Genomic DNA, 10,308 nt, shown 5'->3' on the forward strand with positions numbered 1-10,308 from the left:
CTTTATCAGAAATTGCTCTCCTGAAGTGGATTTTCCCTTAAATCAAAAAGCCTCAAACAGCATGTGTGTTTCTGTTACTTGAGTTTGCAGCTAATATGTAGTTAGGCAATAACTCATATTTTAAAGTTTTCTAACTTAGAAGGAACCCAAACGCTAAGATTTTCCAAGTCAGGAATGTCTCCAGCCTTGGATAATATTATTTTATATGATTTCTCTCTCTCTCTCTCTCTCTCTCTCTCTCTCTCTCTCTCTCTCTCTCTCTCTCTCTCTCTCTCTTCTTACCCTTATCAAGTCTACAATCTTTCTTAGATTTGGCAACAAGAATAGCACACAGTATTCAAAACAGGGATGACCACAAATGAGTGAGTGAGAGAATATATATGATATATTTATTTCCTTCTAATAATTTCATTCTAATTTCTAACATTTATTTTTCTTAATTTTTTCATTTTTTCATTTGTCATTTTCAATAAGCTTTGTAACCTGACCCCAAGCATTTTGCTATTTCATTCATTTTCTCCTGTAACTGTTTAAAGCAGGTATTGGCTAACACCCAGTTTATGGGTTCCTGTCAGCAATCTACCTGCTAAGAGTCAACTAAACTCTTATGATACATTTTAAAGACAGCACTATTTAGACCACATTTATTTCTATATAAAAATATTTATATACTTCTATTCATAAAAAATATCAGAGCAGTTTACAGCAGTTATGCATAAAGCCATAGTCAAAACCATAGTGCTATTTTAAAACTGGAGATCAGCTAACTACTGCTGTATTCATAGAACAGCTATACTGGCCCTGGCAAACTGATTGACAGGAGTATTGCTATAAAGGCATTGAACTCCTTGTTGAAAAGAATCCAAAACAAAGGAGTGAAAAATTTTCCCTGAGACCAGTTTCAGAATTTTGTGCATGCCAACTCTGCTTTATTTTATTTATTAAGATACTTATATACTGCCTATTTTGCAGACATGTACAATATTTTTGCAAAGACAAATCAAAACTATGCAAATACAATGGAAATTTAATCAAATCAAGCAGGCAGTAAAAATCTTTAAAAGTCTACAGAGGCTAACATCATGAGCCAGCAAAAGCCACAGTGAATAATAAAAGTGTCTAGTGTTTAGTTTGTGCTGAAGTTGTATCACAGTCATACTTGCTTTTCATTCTCTCAGCATTATTTTTGCACTAGAATCTGAAGCCAGTTAAGTTACCCGTGTCTGAAGACATTCGGCAAATATAAAGCACTACTGCTTGGGCAGCAGATGGGGCTATTCACTAGGTCTTGCCAGAAAACCCAGTCCCTTCCTGATCACTCACAGCCAGCAAGTGTCTTTCTACTGAAACAAACTCCTGGACTCTGAACGTTCATCTGCACCATCTCAAAATTTGCTGGTTTCTTCATTTTGGGGGGTAGGAAGCACATGACACCTACAGGCAGGGTGATTTGTCAGGTTTCTTGAAGCTAAAATCCACTTTTCAACTAGTTGGTATTAATGTGAAATTTTCTAAATCCATTCCATGCGACTGTGCCATGTGATATGTGTTTGCCATATCCCGGTTTTGGGGTTCCCCCATTTCCGTGTCTCTGGGCTGCTCCCCATGCCCGCGCCTCCCAGCCTCTGCCCTCCTCATCTCATTTCTTTTTCGTTTTGCTGCTGCTCATTTCCAGGTTCAACAAGACAGCTCCGCCAGTAGAACATAAAACTCTTAATCTAAGGGCCATGGGTTTGGGCCCCATATGGGGCAAAAAGATTCCTGCATTGCAGGGGGTGGACTAGATGACCCTTGTGGTCCCTTCCAGTTCTACCATTATATGATTCCATGAGGTGCACCTTTCTCTCTTTCTATGTGCATTTACCTGGGAGGACTCAATGGGGCTTACTTCTGAATAGGAGTGCCTGATGGAATCTACACGCATATAATGCACCGAAACCTAGAAGTACCGGAACGGGTTACTTCTGGGTTCCGTCGCTCACACACGCGCAGAAGCACTAAATCGCTCTTTGCGGATGTGCAGAAGCGCCAAATCGCAACCCGCGCATGCGCAGATGCGGTGCTGTGGGTTGCAAACGTGCCTCCCGCATGGATCACGTTCGCAACCCGAGCGTTCACTGTAGTGTCATATTTGTATATTGCACTTCACAACACATTTAAAGTGCAGCTGTGTAACTGAGTCCCCTGAGACTGAGTTGTTCTTTGCATTAGTCAGTGACGCAACTAGATTTTCCTTTATTTGAGGGGGCGCTGTTATGAGGGAATGACACTGACAGTGGTTACAAGACTGAAGCAGGAGCATAGTATAGTCTCCATTGTCAAAGACAAGATATAAAGACAAAGAGACAAAGACAAATTAAAGGGCTGGTGGGCTCAGCAGCAGCACAGCAGCATTACTGGGGCAGTCCAGGGTTGGTAACTGAATCATTCATCTGAAGGGGGGGGGGGGGAGGAACAGAATGAGGTGAAAAATAGACTTGAGTGGGTTAGGAAGGCAAAACAAAAGCAAGCAAGCAAGTCAGCAAGAATTAGGGGCAGGCAGAGGGTCTATGGTTTACATGAACAATAGGCTGATCAATCTGTTACCTAGGCAGGCTGTTCTCTGGAAATATCTATACCCACCTATCATCTGCCTTGGAAACAGAGCATTATCAAGTACGTGTTCTGCTGGATTAAAGGTAAGCATTGTTGTCCAAGTGGTATGAGATTCTAGGGATTCCAGGCGCTTATCCAAGGTTTGGTTTCCTTGGAATGAGGGACAGCCAAGACTGTGGTGTCTTTAGGATATGTGTTTATTTACCTATATATACAACCTAAGCCTACACTAAAGGAGCTCACAGCACTATCACCCCAAAGGTCTTGCTTCTCTCACAGCCACAGCCTTGGATTCCAGCAGAAATCAAGCCTGTCTCTCCCACTCTGGCTTCTGCCCACTTCTGGCCCTACTTCTGAATTGGAAGTGGCTTAAAAAGTACATCCCCGGTCTTGTAATCAAATGCATCAGAATGCAGCTTCTAATTAATTTCTGGAATGTCTGTTTCCACCCTAAACCTGGTACTGGAGGGGAATAGTGAAATCTACAGCTGAGGCACCCACCAAGGGCAAGGAATTTCAGTCCAAATCCTGACACTAACCATAACTTGGTCACCATTGCCATTTGGCGGGGCTTTCCCCAGCCCCTTATTAACCCCTGGACCTCTCCTGCTCCCAACTCCAACTTGTTCATTTAAATCAGGGGTAGCCAATGTGGTCCCTCCTGATATTTGGGACTACGGCTCCTGTCATCCCAGATCACTAGCCACGCTGGCTGGGCTGGAAGAAGTAAATTTCTGGTGTGAACAGGAGGAAGCTCAGCTCCTCTCTAAATTCCATATAAGATGCAGTCACAGAAAGCAACTATTTCCTCTTTAAAGGGGCTTTGACTTTCTCCAGGTTTTAGATTATTCAGAGGCCACCTCCCCCACAAGTCCAGCATGGCATATGAGAAGTCCCACTGCAACAAGGCTCATTACTCTTCAGGATCCGGTCCCTAATTAGGAAGTGGAGAACAGACACGGAGGCAGCGGATGTGCGAGTGTATGCAAATAGTTTTTATAAGTCCCTGCTGAGCTGTTACAAGAAGCCCAGCCAATAACAGCAGCACAGCTACAGCCAGCTGTATTTTATCAAAAAGTTATTTCCTTTTGTAAGGAGAAGGAACCCCACGTCAGCTGAATAAGGAGACTCACTGGACCTCTCTGGTTTGCCTTTGGAAGGATGGGCGTAGCCAGGACTTTTGGGGGGGGGGGCAGAACAGATGTGGTTGGTCGGTTAGTTAAACATTTCTATTGTTTTACTTATTGTTTATCTGGGGTTCAGCTGCCCCCCCCGGCTATTCCCATGCTTGGAAGCAGGTTACTTCCTGAGATAGATCTTGCTGGGGGTTGTGACATTGTTTGGGATTGCAAGGACCTCTTCTTGTCACCTCTGATGATGGAGCAGGACTAAATCACTGCTTTTTCTCCAATAGGTTTCCTTGAGGAGGCACAGACCAAACCAAAGGGCAATTACATGGTTGAATTGTAAAATCCAAATGGCCTTCTGTTCCCCAGCTTTTAATATGTGTGGGAGGCACCTTGCACAGCTCCTGTTCTCTTTGGGAAGAATGTCCTGGTGGAGGGAACCCATCCCTGGGCCAGATCTTCATGTCCTCCCTCTTTTGCCCTTAACACAATGTCTGACCCACCACTTATGGGAGCTTTCCTCGGGGCAAATAAATCATGGAGATCATAGAGTTGGAAAGGACCCTGAGGATCCGCTAGTCCAACTCCCTACAATGCAGGAATATGCAGCTGTCCCTTACAGAGATTGAACCTGCAACCTTTCCGTTATCAGCGCCATGCTCTAACCAACTGAGCTATCCAGCTGATGTTATGTCTCTCACTGCCACTGCTCCCTGCCCTCCTTGACTGCTTTGGCCTGGCTGGAAAGAGTCCTAAAACTGTGGCAATGCCTCTTGCTTGCCAGGATGGAGAGGTGTGGAGGTGTGGAAATGTTTGGCTTTTGAATGGCTGGATTGTGTAGCCTGCATACTAGGGTAAGACTTGCTAGGAGCTTGGGGGGGGGGGGAGGTAAAGGTAAAGGACCTTTGACAGTTAAGTCCAGTCGCGAACGACTCTGGGGTTGCGGCGCTCATCTCGCTTTACTGGCCAAGGGAGCCAGCGTTTGTCCACAGACAGTTTTTCCGGGTCATGTGGCCAGCATGACTTAGCTGCTTCTGGTGAAACCAGAGCAGCGCATGGAAACGCCATTTACCTTCCTGCCATAGCTGTACCTATTTATCTGCTTGCACTTTGACGTGCTTTCAAACTGCTAGGTTGGCAGGAGCTGGACCAAACAACGGGAGCTCACTCCGTCACGGGGATTCAAACCACTGACCTTCCAACTGGCAAGCTCAAGGCTCAGTGGTTTACACCACAGTACCATCCACGTCCCTAGGAGCTGGGAAACCAGGGTTCACTCAGCCAGGAGCTTGTTAGGTGATTTGGGGGGTCTGTCAACCTAACCTACCTCACAGGTTTGCTGTGAGGAGATCACCTTGAGTTCCTTAGAGAATAGTTGGAATATAAATTTAATAAAAAGCAAACAAACTTCTGCTTCTGGCCACCAGTGGCACACGACCCTGACAGGTTGGCCAAAAGAGAATGCAGTCCTCAGACTGAAAAATTTCCCCCACTCTTTAAAATCTGCCCCCAAAGCTGTCACCTTACCATCATGGTAGGAACAGCTCTATTTATCAGTAAGCTTGTGGGCTTCACCAAGGGACTTTCCTGTTTTGAAAAATGATGTGTCTTCCTTAGTATGTAATACAGTTTCTGTGTTTTGAAATGAACACATTGGCAGGGCATATAACACTTGGTCAGATGCCAGACGATTAAGCAATTCAAACATTGGCGTACTAGAGATGCTGAGCGTCTGAGAGCTTTGCCAGCAAAGAAGTCAAACTGTCTGACTTGGAGGCGTATTATTTTTCACTATGCGAATACACGTCCAGATCATTTGCATCAAATGCTGCCACTCAGAAATTGGCAGCTCTCCCCGCCGTTGAGTCACTGGTTCCGCAGCCCCTTCTTCCACCCCACAATGCAGCTACTGCCACTGCCAGGCAGGCCAGGGAAAGAAGTAGCTCAGTCATCATCTGAAATTGCGCAAGTGGCCGGCATTCACCTGCAGCATTCACCTGCAGGATGTGGTGAGGAAGATGCACAGGGCCTGCCTCCAGTGGCACATCTTGGTGATTGTGTAGACCTTGGACTTAATGGTCTTATTGTTGAAAGTGCAACAGCAGAGATCATTCAGTATGTAACTTAAAGAGTTAAATTTGTTGTCAGTAAGCCAGCTAACCAAAGGGTGGGTGGATGGGTTATGTGGCGGTATTGCTTAGCATCCAGGCTGGGTGGCATGATATTTACTGAGGTAACACATGCTCTGATTGACTGTGTAGTTCTGAGGGCGTTTTCCTCTGTATTTTTCTGTTAAATGTCTCCCTGCTATATGTACAAGGCCTGAACTAAGAAAGACAAAAGCTCTCTGTTCCTTTCCCTTCAAATTATACAGTTTTTGGCTTAGTAAAGTGTTATCAGGACATTTGCTTCTAGACTCTGCATTATTTAAGTGACTTTGCTAGCATTTATTGGGGTAACCTTTAGATAGGCAAGCAGATTACTTCACTTGCGAAAGTGCCCAATTAACCATTTTGTTCCTCCTGCCCTTGTTCTGTCATTCCATGCATCTGCTTCTACGTTCCTGATACATTAGCACACACAGGCAAAGTTTGCTAGTCCTGTTTGAAAAAGAACATTGCATTTGAAACTTACTTCAATAATAGTATCATCATTACTACAGGAATAAAACATGCTTTGCTTCTGCTGCCCTAATGCTAAACATGGGCATGGGAATAAATACCGTTTTATTGTTTTGAAAAAGAGGGGATTATAAGTTATAAGCCTGCTCAGGCATTCACAAGGTGTTTTAGGCTCATATTGCTGAGAGAGAGGGATGCTTCATGCTGCAGTTTTTGTGTGGTGGCTGGATTTGGTTGCAGGAAGCATCTCAAAAGGCATCACAACTAGAAGCTGAGCTGCATCAAGAAGGCCAGAGCAGGGTTATGTGGCGAAGTCAAACTATCCATGAGATCAGATAGGCCAAGGGCAAGGCTACTCGCCTGTGGGGAAAAGAGAGGGAGCAGGGCAGGTAGTGTTATGTTATGTTCCTGAGTGCCCCCTGATCTGAGCTTGAATTCACATAACAATGGCCAAAGTGAATATAAATCAGATCCTTTCCCTTGTTTCCCCCAGTCTAAACAAAAAAAAATTCCTTCCAGTAGCACCTTAAAGACCAACTAAGTCAGTTCTTGGTATGAGCTTTCGTGTGCATGCACACTTCTTCAGATACACAGTCTGTTCCTGATGCCTCAATAAAGCCATTAAGGTGAATCACTGCCTTGGGTCTTGCTTGACCCACAGATACTTCACTGGTGACAAGGAGGGGGTGCTAGGCTAGCTTCCACAAGCTGAAATCACTGCTGGGAAACTGTTGCCTCGGCTGAGCTGAATCTCCGCTGAGGACTTACTGCTTCAGCTGGCTGGAATACACAATCGCTTTGAGGTCCTCTCCCCTAGCATGGAAGACGAAGAGCAGACTCCATTTGAGGATTTCTCCCTCATTACAGTCGATCAGGTATATGAAGACGAGCAGCAAAGTCAGTCCTCAGGGAATGTGCAGGCGACCTTGGAATGGACAGCTCACAGAAGAACCCCGACCAGACCTAAGAAGAGGCGTGTAGAGGTGATAGGGGATTCCCTACTGAGGGGAACAGAAGCAGTGATCTGTGGGCCTGACAAGATGTCTCGGGAAGTGTGCTGTCTCCCCGGGGCTAAGATCCAAGATGTAACTGAACGACTGCAAGGAATCATAAAACCCACTGACAAATACCCCTTCCTCTTGGTTCATGTGGGAACCAATGACACTGCAAGCAGTAGCCTCCAGAAGATCAAAAGAGATTACGAGGCTCTGGGCAGGAAATTGAAGCAATTAAATGCACAAATTGTCTTTTTTTTTTTTTAAGATATTTATTGTCATTTTCACAAATTTTATAAAACATAAAAATCACAAAAGACACACACAAAAAGAAAAAAATGGATACAAAAAACCAAAAAACCACATGTATAACTTCATTCCCTTATGTTCATGAACCTTACTTTCCCGACCTCCTCATACCTCTCCTTACTGCATTCCATTCTTTAATTAATTCTCTTCAACAAATCCTTCCCTTAGTTTCTATTAAATTTTTAAGCTTTCTTTTCATATATACATAATAATTACAGCTAACAACCCCTTAATTTCAGAATCAACATCGTCTTAACATTTGGCAATTTTACAGTATTTCTTAAGGTAGTCTTTAAATTTCTTCCAATCTTCTTCCGCCGTCTCTTTCCCCTGGTCTCGGATTCTGCCAGTCATCTCTGCCAGTCCCATATAGTCTATAACTTTCATCTGCCATTCTTCCAGTTCTTATGTCTTCCAATACTTTGCGATAAGTATTCTTGCTGCTGTTGTAGCATACATAAAAAAAGTTCTATCCTTCTTTAACACCAATTGGCCAACCATACCCAGGAGAAAGGCCTCTGGTTTCTTCAAGAAGGTATATTTAAATACCTTTTTCATTTCATTATAAGTCATCTCCCAGAAAGCCTTAATCCTTGGGCACGTCCACCAAAGGTGAAAGAATGTCCCCTCTGTTTCTTTACATTTCCAACACTTATTATCAGGCAAGTGGTAAATTTTTGCAAGCTTGACTGGGGTCATGTACCACCTAAAAATCATTTTCATAATATTTTCTTTTAAGGCATTACATGCCGTAAATTTTATACCGGTGGTCCATAACCGTTCCCAGTCTTCAAACATGATCTTATGACCAATATCTTGTGCCCACTTAATCATAGCTGATTTAACTGTTTCATCCTGTGTGTTCCATTCCAACAGCAATTTATACATTTTTGACAAGTTCTTAGTTTTGGACTCTAACAGTTCTGTATCCAGTTTCGATTTTTCCACCTGGAAACCATTTTTCCTATCAGACCTAAAAACCTCCATTATTTGATAATAGTGAAGCCAGTCTCGCACTTTATCTTTCAATTTTTCATAACTCTGCAATTTCAATTTGCAAAATTGTCATCTCATCTGTCTTCCCAGTTGAACGACGTGGCACAGAGAGAGAGGGGAAAATAGTGGAAGTGAACAGCTGGCTTCACAAATGGTGTAAACAGGAACGGTTTGGATTCTTAGACCATGGACTGCAGTTTATTGAAGATGGACTTCTGGCAAGCGATGGGCTGCACCTCACAACGGTTGGGAGGAATGTTTTTGCCAAAAATCTCAGAAACCTCATCAGGAGGGCTTTAAACTGACTAATGTGGGGGAGGGAGACAGTGCTCCTGAAGGTAGGAGTCTATCAATTGATGAAGATGATCATCCAAATGCCATAGACCAATTGGAGCAAACAGCACGCAGACCTAGTGGTGGGAGGAAAAAATCCTTAAATAAGAGACACGGGGGAATGATTAATGGACTTCAATGTCTGTACACTAATGCGCAAAGCATGGGAAATAAACAAGATGAGCTTGAGCTCTTGGTACAGCAAACTAAATATGACATAATAGGCATCACTGAAACCTGGTGGGATAAGTCCCACGATTGGAATGTAATAATGGAGGGATACAATCTATTTCAGAGAAACAGACCAGACAAGAAAGGAGGAGGAGTGGCGTTATATGTCAGGGATGTGTATACCTGTGAAGAGATCCAAGATTTAATAATAATAATAATAATATTTTTATTTATACCCCGCCCTCTCCAGCCAAGGCTTACAAGCAATAATAAAAACAAGATTTAGAACCTCAAAGCCAAAGTGAGAGCGTTTGGGTCAAAATTAAGAGAGAGAAGAATAACAGGGACCTCATTGTGGGAGTTTACTATAGATCCCCAAGCCAAACGGAGGACATAGATGATGCCTTCCTGGAACAGATGGCCAAGCATGCAAAAGGAAGGGAGATAGTAGTAATGGGGGACTTCAATTACCCAGATATTTGTTGGATGTCAAACTCAGCCAAGAGCATAAGGTCAAACAGATTCCTCACTGGCCTTGCAGACAACTTCAATGTCCAGAAAGTGGGAGAAGCAACAAGAGGAACAGCCATTTTAGATCTGGTCCTAACCAATGTTGATGACCTGGTTAGTGGGGTAGAAGTGGAAGGATCATTAGGCGCGAGTGATCATGCTCTTCTGAAGTTTACTATACAGCGGAAAGGAGCAGCCAAGCATACTAGGACTCAATTTCTTGACTTTAAGAAAGCCGACTTCATAAAACTTAGGGAAGTGCTGGGTGAGATCCCATGGACAGTAATACTAAAAGGAAAGGGAGTTCATGATGGCTGGGAGTTTGTTAAGAGGGAGATAGTAAAAGCACAACTTCAGGCAATACCAATGAGACGGAAACATGGAAGGTGCCTAAAGAAGCCAGGGTGGCTATCTAAAGAACTTTTAACTGTGTTAAGATTAAAAAAGGATGTGTACAAAAAATGGAAAAGGGGGGAAACCACCAAAGAGGAATTCAAACAAATAGCCAGCACATGTAGACACAAAGTCAGAAAAGCTAAAGCACAGAATGAACTCAGGCTTGCTAGAGAGGTTAAAAGCAACAAAAAAGGCTTTTATGGGTATGTTCGTAGCAAAAGGAAGAACAAAGAAACAGTGGGGTCACTCAGAGGA

Source organism: Podarcis melisellensis (assembly GCF_964234715.1).
Source record: "Podarcis melisellensis genome assembly, chromosome: 17".
Taxonomy (NCBI): Eukaryota; Metazoa; Chordata; class Lepidosauria; order Squamata; family Lacertidae; genus Podarcis; species Podarcis melisellensis.